Source organism: Dromaius novaehollandiae, chromosome 2 (genome assembly GCF_036370855.1).
Source record: "Dromaius novaehollandiae isolate bDroNov1 chromosome 2, bDroNov1.hap1, whole genome shotgun sequence".
Classification (NCBI taxonomy): Eukaryota; Metazoa; Chordata; class Aves; order Casuariiformes; family Dromaiidae; genus Dromaius; species Dromaius novaehollandiae.
Genome location: NC_088099.1, coordinates 159,087,266 through 159,109,346, shown reverse-complemented (window position 1 = coordinate 159,109,346; position 22,081 = coordinate 159,087,266). Strand labels below are relative to the sequence as shown.

The window sequence follows — 22,081 nt, the reverse complement described above, 5'->3', positions numbered from 1 at the left end:
AAAGGGAAAAGAAGCATGGGGGTGGGGGGAAAGAAGGAAAAGAAAGGGGAAGGGAGAAAAAAGGGGAGGGGGAAGGATAAAAGGAGGGAGAAGAAAGAAAAAAAAGGAGGTGGGAAAGGGAGATGTTGACAAGGGATGGAAAGAACAAAAAGACTTGGGGGGGGAACATCAGTAAGGCGCAGGCACCAATCCAGCAGGATGGTGCTTCTTCGGCTGGCAGGCTGCCCACTACAGAACAGGTATCACATTAGGTACCTGGTCCCACTGCGCAATACACCACCAGCCGCCCCCTCTCATCAGGCCCATGGTTTTAGCCTTCATTCTGCACAGACGGCCTGTGATCATGTTTCAATCCTCATAAATTATTGACATCAGATATGAGGAATCGGAGACATTAGAGATGGAAAAGATGCACTAGCCCATGCCCTGGGGAAGAGAGCTGGATCCTTCCCTGCGTCACACGAGCAAGGCACTGATGCTCTGTCTCTCCTTGGGAAGCTGTTTTGCCGCTCAACGTCCTTACCATTTTACTCAGTGCAGAATCTCTTAAAGATAACTTTGTAAAAGTTGCTTTTGTTTTAACCTTTAAGTCCTTCCTCCTGGTATTGCTGCCTTCCATCTTCATCTCACACGGTCCTCTGGAATCGTACAGCTTCAGTGGGACGCAGGTTTCTTTAATATTCTAGCCTAAGGTTTCCAGAAGAAATTAATAGTTCTGAAAACACCTGTGGAAGACACCATAAAGAAAAAGGTTTGAAAAATCCAAAGACTGGGTATTCAAAAACCACAAAAATTACTGACTGATTTTGAACACCTAGGCCCTTTAGCTAAAACTTTGGTCTTCCTGCCTTCCTTCCCAGAGGTCTAGCTAGTGATGTGTTCAGCACAAAAATATTTCCGGAGCTATAGACCAATTGCTTCATAAGTTACTCTTGTAGCACCAAAGGAAACAAGTGACTTCAGCGAAGCTTCACCCTGTATCCTGAGATGCTCAGACAGCTGGAGTTCATGGGACTGGATAGCACTGAACCTCCTCACCATTCAGCAAAGTTTAGAAGGCTTGAAACAGAAAACCTATCCTTAGCATCATATTTTAAGCCCTAACTCCCTCCGGGCAACTAAGATACAGTATACAAAGAGTGTGTCAGGCTTTGAACTCCACAGTAATTCACCTTCTTGCTGTAATTTACACACTCTTTTTGTTGGCTCAAAGAGTTGTCAATACTTCCTTCAGTTACACAAAGCTTCATGGAGATGAAAAACTACTGCCAAGAGTTTTCTGAGATTTACTGTAATTTTGGTTCAGATTAGGAAAACACACATGTGCTTAAATCACTACTGAAGTCAATGATTCATGACTGCATGCTCGGAGTCCAGCATATTCCTAAGGAATCAAGACGAACTATTTATTTTTTCTTTAGGATAAAAAGGCTTCGAGAATCTCAATTAAAAATAAATGACAATTACCTAAATTAGCTGTTCATCACTATGCACCTGATTTGCAAAAAAATAAGGTGGGAAGATGATCAAGTACTGTCTCGATGTGAGAACAGAAATTGGCCATTAACCTCTAGGGCAAACCCTGCACTGAAAGTTTGTCCAAAGCAAACACGAAATACAGAATAAAACACTGGTGAACGGCTTCTTTGAAAATGGGCTCCACATTTTGAGCAGACACTAAAGCTAAAGAGGGGAGGTTCCCAGGTCTTTTTTTTACCAGATGCCCTTCTGTCAGGCGTTTTCTGACCTGCTGAAAATGAAAGGGACTGAGCATATCCACTTCTTCCCTGTGGTGTACTATGCTTCTCCTAGCTCATCCTCCTATTTATGCAAGATCTTATGATGGCATTGGGAAGCCCTGAGCAGAGAACGGGTGTTTTGGAGATGATTCTGGACTAAACAACTCCTACCTGGCTGCCAGCGCCTGCGCAGAACAGGCTCAGTAAGCTGGTATTTGGTAAGTCAGCCCCTTCCATCCCACCTTCCTGCACTCCCAGATGGCTACGCATGGGCCAGGGAGCAGAAGGCTGCAGATGACCATGTCTGCATGAGCTTCTCTGGTGGGTCTCTGCTGCAACGTCTCCCCTGCGTCTGCTCCAGATCAGCATCAAAACCGTGGGACGGCGACATCCTCGCCGCCAGCCGGAACCGCTGCAAGCGTTTCCCTTTATGAATGTGCAGTCTAGCCCAGAAAATGGTTTCTAACAAGGGCATTGCGGGTTCCACGTTGACTATGTCTTGCTGACTTCTAGAGAAAAATCATCTCAGCTGATAAATAAAATGATAGGATTTTTGTTGTTTTTTATTTTTGTTTTCTTGGGTATTTTGGTTGTTTTTTTGGTTGGGTTTTTTTTGCAACTGCCAGACCTGCGAACTCAATCTGGGAACCAAAACTGAAGAGGTGAGCTTTCCTCATCACCTCAAACACCGCTACCAGAAATCTACTCTTCACCGAATTACTGGAGAGATAAGTGCCGCGGATACGCTGCCTGCGTATGACTCAGCGGAGGGTTATCGGCGATGATTCAGAAGCTGCAGAGAGAGGCGAGCTGACTCCGGAGATGCAGGATGGCCAGTGCACACAGTTGGCCGTTAGTGGGAAATTCCTCGCATCTTTCTTTGTTTTAACAAGCCTAGTTTGATCCTGAAACACGCCGAAGAGCGGGTTCCCAGCAGGACGAACCAGGACGATTCAGCTGAGGGTAACCCGGTTGAGGGTAACCTTCAGCTGAGGGCAGCCGATTTCCAGGAGACGGGGCGAGATGCCTCCTGCGAGATGCCTCGGCAGCCAGCGGGCACCGGGGCAGACCCTGCCCGCGCCGCGGTGCTCGCGCCCGGGCTCGGGAGCCAAGTCCAAGGGTGCTGGCCGGCCGCCAGCCCCGCGCCGCTGCCTGCTCGGGACCTCTGTCCCACCGTGACGTCAGGTGAGGGCTGCGCGGCCGGCGTTGCGCCACCCGCACGGCCCCGCGTCACGCTGACTCGGCGAGATTTGGGGAGCAAACTGCCGAAGCGGGGGAGCTCCAGCCCGTGAGCAATGGGACAGAAAGGAGGGCAGTGCTGTCCGCTGCAAATGCGCCGGGTCCTCGGTGGCCGGACAGAGGGAGCAGCCCACAGAAAAGCTTCGGGACCAACCTGCTGATGCTACCGAAGCTGTGCAATCGGTATGAATACGAAAAACAGCAGCAGGTTACAAATTCCCAGGCAATGCGTAATCCGACAGCGACCCGGCTCCCCAGGCATCGCAGCAGAAGGGGATTTCTGGGCTTGTCACAGCTCCCCAGCACCTGCTGCTCGCACACAGTGAACCTGCCCCGCTTCATCCCGCCCCTGCCACGCGGAGACCTTTCATCCGGGAGCCAAAGCAAAGAAGGTCTTGCAGGCTGAAGAAGAGGAAGGGTGTTGCAAATGGCAGAAGAGCCTATTTTTAGAGTCTGCTATGGTGCAGTTTTGGCCTGGAGCCACACCGCCAAGGGCTGTTATCTCCTCTCATCTCACGGGGTGCTGCAGAAAGCGGTGTTGGTGGTTTGACTCTCTTCGAAACGAAGCAGTCCTCTCGCCCGTGCCAAGCAGCCCTTCCGCCTTTCAAAGAGCTGTGTTACGCTCCTGAGCCCATGCGAACGTTGAATAATCTCGGGCGCTCACAACGGGACGGTCAGCCGCAATGTCCTGACCACACCCTGCGTGGGTCTCTTCTGTCCACCTGAAAAATTCCTTTTGTTGGATTCAGGGACTTGACTTCCTGCTGTGCACGGTTAAATGGTTGCCACCAGCCAGCTTAAAGATAGTTGCAATTCAATAGTGGGTAAAATAAGTTTCTTTAAATAGTAACAGAAAAAATATGAAAAAAAAATCACGTGAGACTCTTTAAGAGAAGAAATCCACTGTGGACTCAAATGTTCTCTGTGTATATAGGTGTATATAGGTGGAAGACGACATTTTAGTAGATTTATTCTGAGCTAGAAAGTGACTCTGCTCTGGCTTTAGCACAACTCTGTAAAAGAACAATTTATCTGGTGAAGACACTCTCCTGAGAGGAGAAAACAAAGATGCAGATCAAGAGCTGCCTTTTCCAGGAATGTGCTACAGAGGGTTTGACCGCAATTGGTTTGCTGGTTTCATTTTCTACCTTTTCCCATGGAAGCCTCCTAGGGATAAATCCTGCCTTCATGGAAAGCGAGCAGTTAGAGGAAAGGACAATTAATCAACAGGTCCCTCTGTTCTCCATCAGGAGCTTTGCCTGGGTGCGCTGGCGAAGCCAGCCTCCCCATACCGTCAGCCCTGCACAGCAACACCTTCCTCAGGGCAGAGGCAAAGAAATGGAAGAGGACGCTATAAAGGGAGAAGCTGTAAGGGAGAGCAGTTGTTTTGTCCTTGCTCTCCCCAATCCCCTAAAACCCAGAGAAAACTTTGAATCATCAGCAGCTACAGGATAAACTCCAAAGAATGCAACAGAGCAAGAGAAAGAGAGGAACAAAAATAACAATGTGTTATTATTTTAGTAGCTGTATGCAAGCGGTGGATGAGTTCCTGCTGCAGGTGTAGAAGGGGAAGGTTATTCGCATCACCTGATTTTAAACACAGCCTTAGCAGCCCAATGGGAGAAGAGGGTCCCCTGGCTCCTAGTAGCCACAAACACTGAGGTTACCAGATGCACATACAGGGATGTTTTAAATGAAGATGTATTTGCGCAGCTGTAGGCCGCTCCGTTTTGGTTAAACTTACAGCCTTGCTTTCCTTCCTCAATTTCACATCCTCTCAGGCATACAGACAATCCACGGAGCATCAATTTGCAACAAAACCTTGACGCAAGCTGCTTTGACCTACAGACACAAATCCATTTATCGCCAGGGCTGGGACGCTGGACAAAGAAGAGCGGTGCCTCTGAGCTGGGTGCCAGGGCCACTCTCTGATTCAGCAAAGCCTTTGATAAGAAATGTCATCCTCCATTGAGTAATTTTAGCCCGTCAGATAAGAATCTCTATCAGGCTCAAACATATGGCTGGCTGCAAAGCACGCAGCAAAACGAGACGGGTAATTTATTTGCCTGTGCTAAGAGCACTCCCAGACTCAGAAAAGCTGATGCAATGAAATAAGAAGTGCCACATTACCCTCCATTCTTCTTCGGAGATCCAGAAGAGGCTCCTGATAAATACAAGGGGCTTGTCTTTGCAGCCAAACAGCACCTCCTTCTCCGCCTCTTCTCTTTTGAGCATCAAACTACCGAAGAAACAACAGCACTATACGACTAATGAACAGAGGGCTGCACGGTGTTTTCTAAGGCCTGTTCCTCTCATTAAATCCCACTCATTTCCCAGGAACTTACACCCCCAAGTATTCATGAAGCGTCAATAAGTACTGTCCAGGGGAGGAAACTGAGGGGCTTTAAGGGGCAGAATTACACAGCACTGGCAGAGCCGTGAGCTGAACTCAAGTCTCCTGAGACAAGCCCTAGTCACTAGAGCAGAGTTTAAAATTAATGGCCTGCAGCACCATTGGGGCGCTTGATGCTTTGACATTCCAGTGCCAAGTATAACTTAGCACCTACGATTTAGGCGACTTGGGCTAATCTACATAAACATAATATTGGGCCAGGCATTGCCGCACTTTGAAATTAGCTGGACTACTCAGAGAGTAAAGGAACTACTTAACTTGGGTTACGGCTGGAACATCTGATCCATAGAAGCTATGCAAGGATACTCCTAAGAAGCACTTAGCATATTTAACCACCGATTGCTGGAAGGATATACTGGAGAAGGCTCACCCTTAGTGAGCCCTGTTTCTTATACTCTTTCCTCACACACTCTCTCCTGGCTATCATCAAGGGAGGTACCGGACTAGATGGTCTCAATACAACCATTTCTATTTCCTCTCATCTTCATCAGCATACCTATTACTAAAAAAGTATTGAACACTTCCCCACACTACCTTTAGATGGGGGAATTTCACTCCCAGACTGAAGATCAACATATGAAATTCCATTCTGAAATAGAAACTTACACCTAACCTGCAAATATTTGAATTTGGTGCTTAAATAGAACCGGTCAGACCCAAACTTTGAAAGTGTCCTTCCTCCCTCTGATTCAAGCCCACTGCAGAACAGTAATAGCTACGTACTTTTTCACAGATATTCTATTCACCAGTGTGAAATCAATGCTGCTTCCTGGTCAGCAGTATCTTCCCACCACCAGATCTACCAGTGTCATCAGCATTCTAACTAGAAATATCAGCAGTTAAACCAAAGACTGAATGAGTCAAGGACATTAAAATCTTCTCATTAGAGATGGTCCTTCCAGGTCAGGTCTAATACACAGGGGTAAGGTGGAGCAGGGAAACCTCTGACCTGTAAAGGAAGTGGGGATTTTCATCTCTGGCCAGTTGCTTTCATCACTGTGAAATTTATTAGGCAACCTTAAAATGACAATATGGGTCTAGAATCACATACTGGCACAACTATCACAGCAACTTGATATACAGCAACATTACAGGAAGGAAGAGTCTGATGAAAAGTATGATGCACTGTTTCTTCCTTTGCTATTTTGAGGGCTTCCTTGTCCCTTTGGGTCTTACTGTCCTTTTGCCTCTGCTACTATGCAGCCCTAACAGGAACCAGCTGGACTGTGCAATGCAACCTTCCCAGGAACCAGCTGGACTGTGCAATGCACTTCAGAAGAAAGCCAAGTGTTTCTCATGCCTGTGCAGCACTATTGCTAGGCAGGACAAAACCAGGACACCCTTCTACAGTCCAAACCAGATTTTCTCTCAGAACACCACCACCGATGTTCCAGAGCCCATTGGAGAACAAGCGGAAAGACAAGCATGTTCATTAGGAAATGAGAATGAGCGTTTGCAGCAGGAGGGAAGTAACAAAATAAATCAAGCTTCAACTTTCCTTTCTGCAACCAACATTTTTCAGTTATACAAAGGTGACAAATCTAAATCATGTAACCTTACTCTGTTTTTTCCTACTCCTGAATTCTTCCTCTCGTTGCTTTGGATGAATTAATGCAACAAGCCTGGTTATGTCAACTTCCATTGAATCTCATCGGTATAGAAAATAGAGCATTGCCATGCTCCAGATTTGGAGCTGCAAACAATGCAGATGAATGTGAGGGACTTGCAATTCTCACTTTAAAATATAAAGAAGTTAGTTTCCCTGGAATAAAAAAAAAAAAAGGTACAAAGTCTCCTCCGGTAGTGGTATATCTTACCGTGTGTGTGGGCAGAGATCCTTGAAAAAATTAAGTCTGACATATATGGACTGTAGAGATTTGATGACTGTTTTTACATAAAACCTGCCCAAGTGTCTGCTGCCCTTTGCGATCTGCTCTGCAGAGGCAGGTGCAGGTGACATAAAGTACAGGAACTGGGCAAGGGTATGTGAGGGAGGTCAGAGGCAGCAGGAGAAACCACTCAACCAAAAAACAATGCCTGAACTCATCCCGCTTCTCAGGTGATGGATACTGGAGTGAGTCTGGATGGAGAGAAAAGATTTGGATAGATTGGTTTTATTATTTTTTTTACCTTGTTGCGAAGCATCACTCTCATTTTGGAGGTCAGGAAACTTGCTCGTAGCATCACCTCGCCTCTCTTTCCTCCTATATCTTCCCTCATGCACTCTTCTTCTCTTTTGCAAAATCCATCTCTCTAAAGTGAGAACTATACTGCAGGCTCTTCTCCTTTTGAGGTCTCCCAACAGCAACACAGCATTTATTTTGTTTACTTGTGCCAAGCAGCTAACTCCATTCTTTCTCCTTGTGTAACACTGGAGATAAAAACTTAAAAATCATCCTGTTCCCAAAGGCTGTGAGAGGGGCTGCCGGGACAGTTCAAAACACCTTTTGGACAGTTCAGAATACCTTCGACAGGTGGTAATCCAAGCCAAAATCAGAGCTCATCAAACTTCATCATTCAAACTGTGGATGTGCCTATAAAGAAAGCACAATTTTAAGATCTGGATTTGGACAGATGAACAAACTTTCGGGTTTTACACATGATCTCTGTATTAAAGAGCTTAAAAGTTTGGTCCCATGAGAGAACAACATCTAGTGCACTCTTCAACAGATACCCTGACCTTACAGCACTAACAGAAGAACACCTTGCTCTTGCCCACAAATTCAACCAACAGAAGGTTCTGCTCAAACATACAGATTTAACAAGGGATGTTAAATAAAGCTGGGAAAAAACAATTCTATCATCCTTGGAGGGTTTAAAGATCTTGACTTTTTTTTCTGTTCTAAATGAGTGCAAAAAATGGTCAAACCTTAAAACTTAAAATCCTGAAATCCAAATTCATTTTGACTTGAAGTACTTTGTTTCAACAGTTGGAAATATTCCCTTAGGTGTCATAAGCCTTTAATTTTTTCATTGTAAAGTGCATTAGAAACAAAGTCATTTCAAATGCAAACTGAAATACAAACACAGTCTGGAAAACATAGATGTAGAATCAATAGACATCCCTTTTCAAAAGATTACTATGCTTTTCTCAAAAAGGAATATTTTTTGACACCAACTCTCTTTTGAGGGTGCATTCAATTTCAACATGTTAGCTTATTATTGAAAAATTCCCAATCAGCTCCAAAGCTGAGAAAGGAAACATCTGGCTACTTTATTCAAATTAAATAGTTTTTAATATATAGTGAAATAATGTTAGTTTTACATATAAATTCTGTCCTAAGTGGATTTTTGAGTTAAACTACAGATTCATACACAGTTCAAAGAACAGCAGAATGACTACATTTTGTGCTGATTAATAACAACACAGACATTGTCCCACTGGTTATAAAATATTGGTCCAATGAGGAAGCAAAAACAACACCAAAAATCAGATCTAGATTAAACTCTAAGTTTTGTCAAAAATAGGAATTGTTTGTATATAGCGTACTGGCCAGACAGGAACAGAATCACAGCATCTAGTAAATTCATGCGAATTAAAGTTTTTAATCTCCAGGAATTCCTTCAGCTGACAACGGCCAAATGCAAGTAGTGATAGCGTAATGGTCCTGAGAAAGAAACAAGAAGCCTTCAATTGCTTCTGCAGGACATTTCAAAGAGGTGGCGGATCAACACAACGGAGGGGGCTACAAGGCTGTTTCGGATGGCAAGAACAACAGAGAAGAAGGAACAGGCAGTCCATTCTCACTGGGAATGGACAGCAAATGGACTCCTATCCAACAACCATGGAGAACTGCCAGAGTAAGAGATAGAGAGATGAAGTCTAGGAGATAGTTGCGAATAACTCATAAATTGGTCTCATGCAAGAAGAGATCTCCTTTTTCAATGGGAATGGGTGAAGAGCAACACTGCACAGTTGGGGTCTGCACACAGGAGACCTTGGTGGAGTGAAGGACCACGACTTGAAACCACTCCCCCTGACACTGATGCAACAGAGTTGGTACCAGAACAGCAGAAATCAAACCAAGTAAGAAAGCCCAAAGGCGTCAGCAAGCCTGCCTTACCCAGTGCTGGTAGTCATTACAGGGAGCCCCCCAAAAGGCTACGCTCTTTCTTTCCTTAACTCAGAGGAGAATCTTCCAATGTGGAGATGCCCTTTGTCTTGCAAGTGGCCAGGCAGACACAGGTTTTTGGGTCAACTAACTGTCAGTGCATGTATTTGCAGCACACAGCCCCTTAAGAACTGATTTCTCCTGGCAGCTGGTTTCTCTCCTTCTCTTGCTTGCGTAAGAATCTCCCTCCTCCATGGAGTCAGCTGTGAAATTGTATCACCTTGATGAGGTTTAAGAGCTCTGACCCTCGCATAATTTTTCAGAATTGAGATATGATATCCAGAGAGCACAAGTCTCTGCTGTCACATTACACGGGGAACAGACATGCTGCTGGCAATTCTCTGCCTGCACTCACACGCACACAGTGATATATGCACATGTCTACCAGCTGTCTTCATGAAGCTACGGAGGGAAACACCTTGCCACAAAAACACCAAAATTTAAGCCAGGGAAGGGTATTTCTCTAGCTGTGATTCTGATTTCCGCTTACAGGGCTCTCCAGTCCGGACAAGAGATGACTTAAGGGTGGTGGGCAGTATGACTTGTCTACAGATTCAGAAATGATATAGAAAGGGTAGGTAACAATTTGACTGTTAACTCTTTATTCTAATATAGGAACAAGGATGTTTCAAATAAAGCAGGAGGAAGGCTTGAAAGAAGCAAAAGGAGGTGGTTCTTCACGCAACAGGTAGCAGATCTGTGAAACTCCTTTCCAAAGTCTATTGTGGATACTCAATTTTATATGGACTTGAAACTAGACAAATACATGGCATAGAAACCCACAGAGGATTACAGAGTACAGCAGAAGTTTTTGAGCTGAAAACAGTAGAGTGCTAGTGGAGGGTAAGTATCATATATGCTTGTTTTGCCTTTATTTCTCCCTAAACATCTGCTTACAGAAAAATACCACCATTGAAAAATACCAGCCACTGTTGGGGACCAGACTTGAGCCTGATGGGCCTTTGGTCTGACCTGGATCTTAGATTCTCAGCTACACTGCTCCACAGTGAAACGACAGGCTGGCAGGAGAAGCACAGGATTGGTCTATACCTTCGAGAAAATACCTTCCTTGGGAGCAGAATGTGGCAAAGCAGGTACAAAGCTGAGAGATGTGGATCACCTCATTAGCAAAGCAAACAAGATCATAACCGGGGGCATTAAAAGCAAATGGCTCTAGTGCTCACTGGAGTGCAGTGAGGAGGGCGAGGAAGCGAGGAATCAGGAAATGGGACCACAACACGAAGGTGTCAATACAATCAGCAACTCTGGAGAGGCATGTCACTGACGTTCTTTCGTGCTCTCTGTATCTACGTATCAAGCATTTGCATGTCACACTGTCTCTCTTGCTCCAGGACCTGCTGCGCTGCTTTTACGGCCTAGCTCTTTAAAGGCCCCCATCACCATGTGCTGAGCCACCGCAGGCTCCTAATGGTCTGCATCAAGCTACACATCATGTACACCTCCACCATCTAAACCGCTGGGCCAGGCCTGTTCTCTGCCATGTAACCAAACACACCAGCTGACCTGTTCTGGGCCAGGTCACGATGTCGTGTCCTGCATTAGAGAGGAAGAAACACGAACAGGAAGAGATCCACACCTTCAGGCCATCCATCTCATGGGCACCTACCACACCAACATCTCCTCCCCACCGAAGTGTTTCGCCATACCCTGAGCACGTGCTTCCACCCTCTTCCCCCACATTAACCTGGACAACCTCCAAAGTCACCTCACCATCCCTGGAAGGAGGTGACGCACTAGCCTAATTTTGAATGAAGGAGATTCTTTTTTTATTGAAAGAAGAACTTGTGGCTGCTGGACACCTTTCAAGATTGGGTGTCCATGGCAGTACTTAGCACCAAGCTCCACAGACTGGTCTGCTTGGAAGATGGGCTGTCTGTCGTGCTGAAAACTAGCTACCAGTAGAAGTCATTGAGAAAGAAAGAGGGGGGAAGAGGGGCACTGTGAGGAGCTTCACCTCACACTACAGTAGGGTAGGTATCAGAAGAGCTGTGCACCTAAATCAAGGGCTTGCAATGAGTGCCTGTAAGGAGGCTGCATGGCTCAGGGCATCTGGAATTGCCGAGCGCTCTCCTCAGGCTGTCAGAAATATTCCCCTCAGCAAGGCACGATGCCGACCCAGTGGCATTAAAAGAACAGCTTCCAGCATCCTGGCCATACGAACGCCCGCCACGAGGGAGCCGCGCTGTCCCGAACCCGACCCTCCCCAGGAGGCACACTGCATGCTGACAACCCCAGCAAGGGGATTAGCGATGCAGCGTTAAAGTGCTAAACACTGATGCAACCACGGAATGAAAACAGCTTCCCACAAATAAGAGGAAAGACCGGAATATCTTTTCACAGATCTGCCGCTGCGTAAGTGGAACTTGCCCTGTTCTCAGTTGAATTCAAATACAGACTGTCAGTCCAAATAGACAAATGACTTGCCTGCGTCATGGCACAGGCGCACAGCTACCTGCAACCAGGCAAACCCACCAGGCACAGTACTCAGATCAGGGGAGGATTAAATGCATGACTACCTCCAAACATCCTACCTGAATGATAAAAGCAAGAGCAGTTTGGGTTAAGATCTGTATTCCCTTTCTCTCCTACCCTTCTTCATCAACTGGTTGTCCCCACCTCTACTTCAGTTTAAATTAACCCCTCCCGCAATCCTGCATTGCTAATAAATTAGCATTACACATAGCAGCATGTAGTAAAAGGCACCAGCAGGGCTGCTGAATGCACCAGCTCTGACAGTGGCCTAAGCAGATGTGCTAGAGAAACCTCCATATGTTACTACCAAAGGGCTTTCTAGGTTCCCCATCAGATCAACACCCTCATTTCCCCTGATTCATTACACACAAAATTAACATAAAATTGATAATAAAACAACCTCAAATAGAAACACACTCAACCCTCCGTGTCTAATGTCTAGAAATATGCTAGCACTGACCCCAAATGCCCAATGGTGCAGTCAACCCAAGCAGGGGGGTTGGTGTTACGCTATTAGCCAACAACAGCAGTGGTGGCACGGGGCTGGCAGGTTAACCAGATCTCTGGGGGAGAAAGCAACCCATCAGGTACTGACAAGGTCAAAAAAAAATGCTGGACTCTGGGGCCTGCTCATATGCACCATCTGCCCTGTCCTCTCACGCATTAGTGGGATCTCTTAGTGATAACTCAGTTTTATCTCCCTCTTGTGAACCACCTTCCTTCCTTCAGCTCTGTAAAACACGTATCCAGCAGCTCTCGGCCATATAAAGATTTTTGACATGTGGTTGGTACAGTGAGAAAGGTTGGACTAAAACTCCTTTCAGAATACAAATCGAGAAAAAAAAACCATCAGAAAGACTAATGAGATGCTTGCTGTATTAAATAAATGGCTATATGGAAACTTTGCAAATGTATGAGACCTACGGGACTGGCTGAGGTAAGAGACATAATTAGCCCAACATGAGCTTGCCAGGCAGGTCCACAAGGCTAATGCAGTGTTTGGATGCACAAATGAGGGATGTCATGTACCAGCAGAGAGGCCCTGTTATCTTTGGGCCTTGGTGTTGGCACAGCTGACAGAGTACGAGGTTTAATACTTGCGTGCACACTTAATGAAGAATGCTGGAAAACTGGAAAGAGTTCAGAGAAAAGCCATTAGAACAAAACCAGGCTTGTACCAAGGAGCTCAAGGAAGTCAAAGGGAATCAAAGGGAAAGTTAAAAGGTACCTCACAGCCTGTAAGCACCTGTCAGTAAGAAGCTCTTCACTCCACCAGACAAAGGGATAACAAGACCAAAGGTTGAAAGTTGAAGCTAGATAGAAAACAGCCCAGAAATCAGACACCACTTTTCAATACTGCAGTTAAATAACGGAGGGAAAAACCCTCCAATTGGTGTGGTCAATTCTCCATCACTGGCAATTTTTAGATTAAGATGGGATTCCACCTCCCACAGCCTTTCTCCCCACAAAGATGCACGTCTGAGTCCATTCACAAGTGCTGAACCCAGAGCGAAAATTAATTCAGGGAAGTGCTATGATCTCTTCTATGCAGGAGGTCAGACTAGACAAGCACAATGACCTTAAAACCTAAAAGTCGATTAGGTACAGAGAACAAGAGGCCCAATTATTGGAGGTTTTGACCCCTCCAGCATCCAGGAATTCCTCCTGGATTTGCAGGTCCTTTGCACCCCTTCGGCACCAAGATGTGGATTTTGCTTGTTGTAGAGCAGCAAAAGCGCCATATCCTCAACACCAGTGACAAAGTGAGATGTTATTAAACCAAGAAACCTACACCAATTTTTTCCAGCTAAGGAATTAGAAAAATCACTGTCAGACACAAACAGAAACAAGCAAAAAATAACACTGACTAGGCAAAAACAAAGCATGGTGAAAGGCAAACAAAACAAACGTGGTATTTTTTTTTCATCTCAGAGAAGGGCATTTAGAGGTGACTATTGGGAAGAGATTCTCTTTCACAGTCTGAAACATTTCTTCTGAAGTGGTTTCCCAGCATGTGAATTCCCTTCAGCTTCCCGGGAGCTGAGGTGATAGGACAATTGCTTCTCTCCAATGCTAGCTGTCCTTTGGAGGGATGTCCCTTCAATTAGCTTTCTGGCAGAGCTGAGTTAAGATGCTTGGCTGCCAGATTTATCAGTGGATGCAGAAATGTAAATAAAATTTAAAAAGAAATTGCTTTCCCCAGATGCCTAGGCTAGCAAATCTCGTCACAGAGCACAATCCTGCCGCTGTGCTGAGACCAAGAGGGTGGCAGGAGCAAACCAGAGAAGCCTCTGTAGGTTTTATGCCGCAGCCCGCAAAAGTCCAGTCATTTATTGGAGCAGGGTGACTTTCTGAGCTTTTTAGACAGCAGTTAAAGCCAGTGGAGACCAACTGTGTTTTGACATTGCTACTTAATTCCTCCCTTTGAGATCTCACTGGTTATTGTTAGTTTTTCAGGACAAGCTACCTGAGGGCTGTTGGGAGCCTCTGCTTTGACCGTAGCTTATGTGTTTTCACGGACACAGTGCTAATTTAAGCTGGAGCTGTGACGACCGCAGACAGGTGGTGCAATCTAGTATATAATAAACTCGACCAGGAGCCCTTTTCTTGCCTTCCCTGTGGTCTGGCTTATGGCAGTAGCAATTCAATTAGCCTGTGCCTCCGTCCTCCATCTGCTAATGGTTTGCTCTCTCACGCAATGGACACGAGGATAAATCTCAAAGAACGCCTCCGGGCTAGTCAGACGCGATGTTTAGGACAACCGTACAGAACAGCACAGCCAACATGGCAGACCGTCCACCACACAGAATCTGGTTATCAGAACCGCATGTCTTCCCAGCAGTTTTATGGCTGACGACAAACCAGGGACGGCTAAGGCGAGTCCCAGGATCTGTGTCGCTCCAGAGGCCCAATGATGCCAAGCAGCCATCTCTGATGCCTGGAGACTCTCAACTGCACAGACGTAAATCAAGGGTCAGCGCAGTGAGTCGAAGGAGTAGTGCCAGTGATGACTGCGGTATGAATCAGGGCTGCGTGCAACTGCAACAGCAGCTGTTAAAGAAACCCTATTAATTCCTGCTGATCCATGTTCCTCAAAGCTAGTTTTACATTAAATTAATATTGGTGTTCTGAAGTCACTAAGCTCAAATGATGTGAAGTCCGCAGGATTACAGAACTGTCTCTCTGGCACCTGGCATTAGAAAGGCTCTGAATATTTTAACAAGGAGGACTGCTTCTGACCACGCTTGGTCTTAATGGCTTTGGCAGAGGGTGGGTAAGAAAAGGTGGAAGTGGGAGGGCTAATTATCTTACACAAGGAATGGAGGCCTGCCAAAACTTTCTCCAGTAGCAGCAATGATGAAACATCATTATCAAAAGACAAATCATCACAATCTCAGTCAGTGTTATGGTAAGGCTGGCAGGAGGCCAATTTGGGATTTGAATGATGCAGATGGTCACGTGGCCTATTCCCCTGTGTTTGTTTTTGAGGAGGAAAAGTACCCACTTTTGCCCTGAAACAAGGACACTGCAGTATTTAAAAGTGGTTGCTAGCACAACCTATAACACACAGAGCTTCACCTGCTCTGCTAGTGGGGAGGGGCAGAAAGCAAGAGGACAATAAGCATTGGAGGCAATAACGTTATCCAGCATCGCTGCCACATCCAAAAGGAGCCATCTGCTCTGCAGCTGTGTGTGTGTACGTTATGTTGAGGAAGGAAATCTCTGTTTTTCTTTTTTTCTTTCAACATGAGCATCACCATGATAAAGAAGATCTAGATCATAAAATTTCATCCAGACCTGCAGTGTCATATACACTCAGTAGCTCAAGATTTGGTGCATTTCTCAAATGCTGTAGCTTCTGGAGTCATGTGAAAATATAAACAAAGTTTTGCCTTTCTTTCTAAATGGGGGAAAGATTATCTAAATCCTATAGATAGACAAGAGTTTAAAGACCACAGAAAATTCACAGATATATAAGACTTCATATATAGCATTCTGTAAACATGCATGGGTTTTTTTTCAATCTGTTGACCTTTTATGCCTTACTGATTATTTGACTTTGTTTGTATTATTGCCATGCCTTCTTTTTTCTGCCAGCACAGGCTGAATGTGAATAAGGTCCATATCCACAGACTAAGGCTACTTAAACCTTAAGTACTTAAGCTCCTAACTCTGATACACTGAAATACCCCCTGAAGTTAATCATATTTAGGCTTCTAGCTTCCCTTTGTGCATCTGGACTCAAGGACTTTCACACCTGCCTGATTTCACTAAGCCTCAAAAGACTGTTCCAGGCCGTGGGCTCCTCAGTGGATCCTCTCGCTTAGACATAGAGCTGAAAACCCTTAAGGATGTAAATGGCCTGGTCAGGTCCTGCCCACAACTGTGCAGAAACAACGAGAACCTTCTTTCAGCCTGGTCTGCCCTCCTCTCTGCTCGCTCTCCACCTTCCCTGCCTGGGTGCATACTCCAGGACAAGCCTGTCCCGTTTACTGTCTGCAGTCTGCACCTTCATCTGCAATACTTTCCCTTACCCCGGTCCCTTTCGGCTTTGGAGCTTTAAGTGTGTGGCCTCAACTCTGACATCTGTAAGATTAAGAGACTGAACTATCCTGTAGGATAAAAATCAATGAACTGCTATTGCCACCTAAGAAACTCAGAGGCTGCAGTCAAAATGAGGCACTCTCCAGAACGGCATGTGTAATGATGGCTTGAAAGTATGGGGGAACTGGGGATGGAGGTGATAACAGCCAAACATTTGAGGCTGTAAGGCATGGAAATTAGTTCATAAGACCTGAAGGATCATTTGATCATCCAATCTGGTTCTTGCATAACAGAGGTCAGAAATTTCACTCATTTCCCTTTGATTTGAGCCTTACAGTTAGTGTTTGTCTAAGCCTCACCTTCCAGGCAGGCATGTAGGCTCCACACAAAGATTTCAAGATACGGAGAAGGTAATACACCTTTTTGATGGCTGCCCCAAATACTTAAAAGCCTTTGGTATTTAAAAAAGGTACTTTAACTCTGATTTATCGGGCGTTTCATTTGCAGATATGGGTTCCTGTGATATAGCTGCTGGCTGTGGGAGGTGCTTGCCTGGTGATTTCCTCAGCTGTTAACAAAATACATCTCTAGGAAAAACGGTGGGGGCCCCCTTAGCTTTCTTCCTGTGGGGACAGCCTGTCTTCTGCCCCCACCCTTTTTATTTATTTCTCATTGCAATGAGAGAAGTGGAGCTCTCGAAGGATTTAGCCCAAGTGTCTGGCGGTGTCTGATAGGGAATTGCAGCTCCGAGGCTGGAGCCTGATGGGCGCCTGGGGATGACACTGCCATAAAAACGAGAGGGAAGAACAGAAGGGAAGGGCCAAGCAAACGCGTCCATCCACACTTTTTCCATCCCAAGGTGAATCCAAGCGTTTTTCCACACCGCCTTTCTTTCCCAGGTTTCCAAACACCTGCTCTGTAGCAGCTCTTTCATACACTCACCCATTCTAAGGCGCCCTTCCCCAAACATCCTCTTCAGGTGCCTCACGACCACAAACCCCACTGCCCATCTCCCTGGGCCTCTCATTAATAATAATTACCCACGTTATTAAACCTTCTGCCCTGTGCTCACATCTTGACAAGGAACTTTAACCTGGCCAGCTAAGCGCTGCACTGAGCAGGGAAACCTGTGCCCAAAAAAGGTCCTCAAAGTCACACAAAATAACTCCAGTAGAAGTGGGAATATCATTCAAAAATCCTAAGTCAAAACCTGTGGCCACATGGCTAACCGCTCTCATTGAACTTGTTTTCTCTGCGCAGCCTCTTTATCCCACTCACAGGGACCAGCATTTTGAACCTGCTGTACCGATCCTCAGCACGTCCATAGAAAAACAACCTCTCGTATTCAGAAGGTTAATTTTAAAAACGCATGCGTTTATCTCGAAGCACAGATTAATTTCCAATCTATGGAAGCAAACTGAAAACACAAAACACAAAACAAACGCAGAAGAAAGAGCCTGCATGACTTAGAAACCTAAAAATAGACCCGTAAATAGCGAACTGTCAGGTAAAGGCTTTGGATTGAAGGCTCAGATGAATAATGTGTTTGTTTTCCCTGCTTCAATACTTTCCTGCTGTTATCACTGTACAAATAAGTCAGCGCACGCTAATTACTCCGCTGTCAATTTCCTGGGAGCTGGTACTTAAGTACCAGGCCAAATTTATTACCGAGTATCGCAGAGGAGTACTCGCCGCGCACGCTAAGCCAAACAAACACCGCTGCTGCCAGATCGCCCTACTGCTTCCTTCCTCGCTGCGAGTCCAGCGCTATCAGCGTGGTCGTGCTTGTAACTTGGAAACAGGCGGTGAGCTGCGGCTCAGGGGACCGCGGCGGCCCGCCTTGCCTAACGAGCCTGGCAAGAGCCGCAACGGCAGCGGAGGAGATCTCTGACATTGCCTCAACCTGGACTCAGCTCTGGCTCTGCCTAAACAGCTGATGTAAATATGGAGGTGTTCACTGCATGCACAAATTACGGATCCAAAGTCGTATTTGTACTGTAACAGCGGAGTCAATCTAAGAGCCGAGAGTACAAGCACCCCGTGTAAAAGGCCTGTGCATACACAAATTATGAGACAACGGATGGGAAAGGAAACTTCTGCGAGGTGTTTTTATAAGGCACCCAACAAACCAGTCTCGAGTCCCTGTTCAGACCTTTAGGCCAAAACCACCCCATGAGGCTCACAGAGTTTATATTTATGGGTGAGCTACATCAAAGGGCCACCTAAACAAGGCCTGTGGGTTTTGTTCGTTTATTTATTTTTTCCCACTTGGTATTTATACAACCACGGATTTTGCACTGTAATTCAGTAAAACACATTAGAACAAAGATGAAAGCAGGAGAGAGCAGAGGAAAAAAGTGCTGCTACCTCCATTACATCCAAAGGAGCACTGAGCTTCCATATAAACCTTTGCTGCATCCCAAACACTTATCTCAGTCACTTGTCCACCACCTTGCTTTTGCAATACAAAACCAGCACCCTCCCTTTTGGGCTTTTTCACCCATTAGTGTTCTGGGGGGTTGTTGGCTTCTTCTGGATTTAATGTGTTATCATTCCTTTCTGCTTTCGCTGCACAGCAAGGGTTAAGTGACCTTTCAGATGCTCCCTGGATGCAACTCAATGCATAACAAGAAAGCTTCCAGCTCAATGAAAACAACTTGAAAGAAGGTCAATGACCCAGCCACAGGCTTAAGTTTCGGTTCACAAAATCCCTGCTCAGAACCATCAGTCTTTCTCTGGCCACAAGTTTGCAGCAAGTCACCTCACATTAGAGTGATTCATCTCCAGGGTATACAGGAAAACACTTTTTCAGGGTCTAATTGTTGTTACCACCCTGTCTTGAACCTCAAATCAGAACTGTGAACTAGCGGGGGACATAGCAGGTACACACTGATAAAGGATCCCGTTGCATCTGATAATAAGTGCTAAAAATACATGTGCTATTAGGAAAAATAAATTGAAAAAAAAAAGGGTACTTTTAAGGACTGCAATAGCAAGCTTTAGTTAATTCACTCTCAACTTCTGCAACACCAGATCAGGGAACCTTAACAAGGAAATGGGTGTTTATAACCCCTGTCAACCTGGACACATGCACACCATATTGCAAGCCCGAATCAAAGCCATTTGGTGAGCGCAGGAGCACCATGCTGTTCCGTTAAAAGCCCTGCATCAAAGAAAAGAGAAGGTTTGGTGTTACTGCACACTGTGCCTGGGGAAATGGTACATCCCAGAAATACCATGCTCAGGGGGGAGGATGCAGAGGGAAAGGACATGCTCCTCCACCCTCTGCCCTTTTCCAAAGTGGGTTCTCTCAAGCTTGTTAGGAAATAAAACACCTGCCAGCGGCAGGGGATAAGTTGCTCCATCTCCGTGCTGCAGCAACAGCGCTGGCAAGCAACCCGCTGCTGAGAAATCACACAGTGACCATCAGCAAAATGCTTAACACGCAATTCTTCAATGATATTATGCCTGGTCTTGCACATTCGTACCAAGGTGGGTGAGCATAGAGCTGCAACACAAGCTGTGCAGAAATGAGGCTGCTGAGAAGGTTATCGTGGCTCATCTTGGACCAGAACGTCCAAAAAGGCCAGCGTGGGCATCCAGCCTTGACCCTCCCTATCTCATTCTTGCTAGGTCTTATTTTGCTTTGGACTGATGCTGTTATACAAAAACATCAGGATGGGATGTAATAAGCAAAAACATGAGGATGTGAAAAGAAACTGCCTGGAAATCTCTCCCAGCCTCCACAACATAGTGCTGATGGTGCTGTTAACGCTCAAACTGCATGTGTAGGTAGCTGCTGCAAAGCCTTTTCCATTTATCATCATAAACAAAACAGCTCTGGGGAAGGCGGCAGAGTGGAGAGGCAAGAAGCCCAAGGAGGTTCATGGTTGAGCTGGAACTCCTGAGGTTTCAATGCGACTACGCCCGTGACTCTCCCACACAAGATTTTTGGCGCTAGTACCAGTTTACGATATTGTTTCCACTTTGTTTCTCCCTTTCAGCCATGCCTGCACATGCTGGTTTGTGATGCAAACCCGTGAACTGGATCGGGGAACCGATTCTACACAATAACAACCTGGGGGAGAGAAAAAATAAGTCATGTCAGCTGGATCGGTTCCCCGTTCCAGTTCACCGTTGCGCTTTCACAACAGTGTGGTGCAACCTGACGGCAGGGAAAAGCAATGCAGTGAAGCAGCACCATATGCCAGCGGGAGCCAGGACAGCCCGGGAAGCCCCTGCCTGGTGATCCTCCTCCGAGGCTGCAGGTGAGTAGACTAAATGACACCCTTTGCAGTCAGCAGTCTGAAGGCACTTCAGGTAAAACAGTTAAGAAAGTTGCACAGATTTGTGGTGTTACCCTTTAATGTTGCTAGGTACAAATGACAGAACTTGACCACTTGCCTTTATTTTTAGTGACCAACGGTATTTATTTGAACTATACAAACTGTATCCAAAGCTGTACTGAATTTGGCTCCACGACCAAGTAATCTCGTTTTTCAACTGACTGGCCTACTGTACTATCCCACAGCACTGGAGAAACCAAGTATAAATATAGGCAGTAATCTCAGGCAAGTTATTTCTGAGCAGATGCTAAAGAGTGAAACAAATGGCTAAAGCTCAGTACATGCTACGGACAATGCCTTCACAAGCAAAAATATCAAAGGACATGACTGCTGTACTAATTTCCCTGACCCACAGGCAGGAGAAGAGGAACAGGACACTGCTCTCTTCCAGTGAAGTTATCTCACATGGCCTTGTATATGCTCAAGTGGGACAGATATGTGTATTTATTTTATTATTTGCTGAAAGTATTTATGCTATGTCCCAAAAATGCAAAGATGTCCTTCAGTGCCCAGAAAGGAACTTCCTGTGGAAAGCTGGAAAAAATGTGTTTCCCATCTGAACTAGGCTCTGCAAAACCATGCATTTCACTAGCGAAGAAGGTGCTTGCAGGCACAGGCTTGGTCAGCGTTAACCAGTGGTGGCCCTTCAAGCAGGGTCCCAGGGACATCCAATTTGGGAGTAATTAATCTCTAATTGAGAGATGTAAGCTCTCGCCCTCCCCTCCACATACACCAAGACCCATTTGCTGCCCACCCACTTACCCAGACCACCAAGCTACTTTCAGCAGCTAAATACATTGCAGGGATAAAAAAAGCATCACATGAACCTTGCTGGCATTTCTGTTCACTAAGATTAAACAACTGGGATGACGCTACCCGGCCGGACAAGTATCTCTGCTGGCAGGTACCCGGCGTGGGAGGTTCCCTCCACCCTGGGGCAGGGCTCGACCGGCCCCTGCGGGCAACGGGCACCTTGCCCCACAACCCCGCAGCCGCCAGCGGCAGACCTCACCCTTCCCACGGGGCACAGGCCGCCCGGGGCCGGGATCTCCGCTCGCCTCCCCTGCCAAGCAAGGGCAGGCTGCTCCAGCACGGGCCGAGGACAAGCAGATCACGTAGCCGCCTTTGCCCCCCGGAGCTCCAGCGCCGCGGCAGCTCCCTCTGCTCAGCACCATTCCTAGCAGCTTTTGAAGC

General features: G+C 46.1%; 1 long non-coding RNA gene across 1 annotated transcript in view; it reads right to left on the bottom strand.

Annotated features, from left to right (window-relative positions):
• The window catches only part of LOC112989194 (uncharacterized), a 169,194-nt gene that overhangs the window by 36,665 nt on the left and 110,448 nt on the right, over window positions 1–22,081 (bottom strand). Inside the window, exon 4 of the long non-coding RNA XR_010388063.1 lies at window positions 7,522–7,925. This is a non-coding gene — a long non-coding RNA (uncharacterized LOC112989194). The remainder of the gene's footprint in view (window positions 1–7,521; window positions 7,926–22,081) is intronic.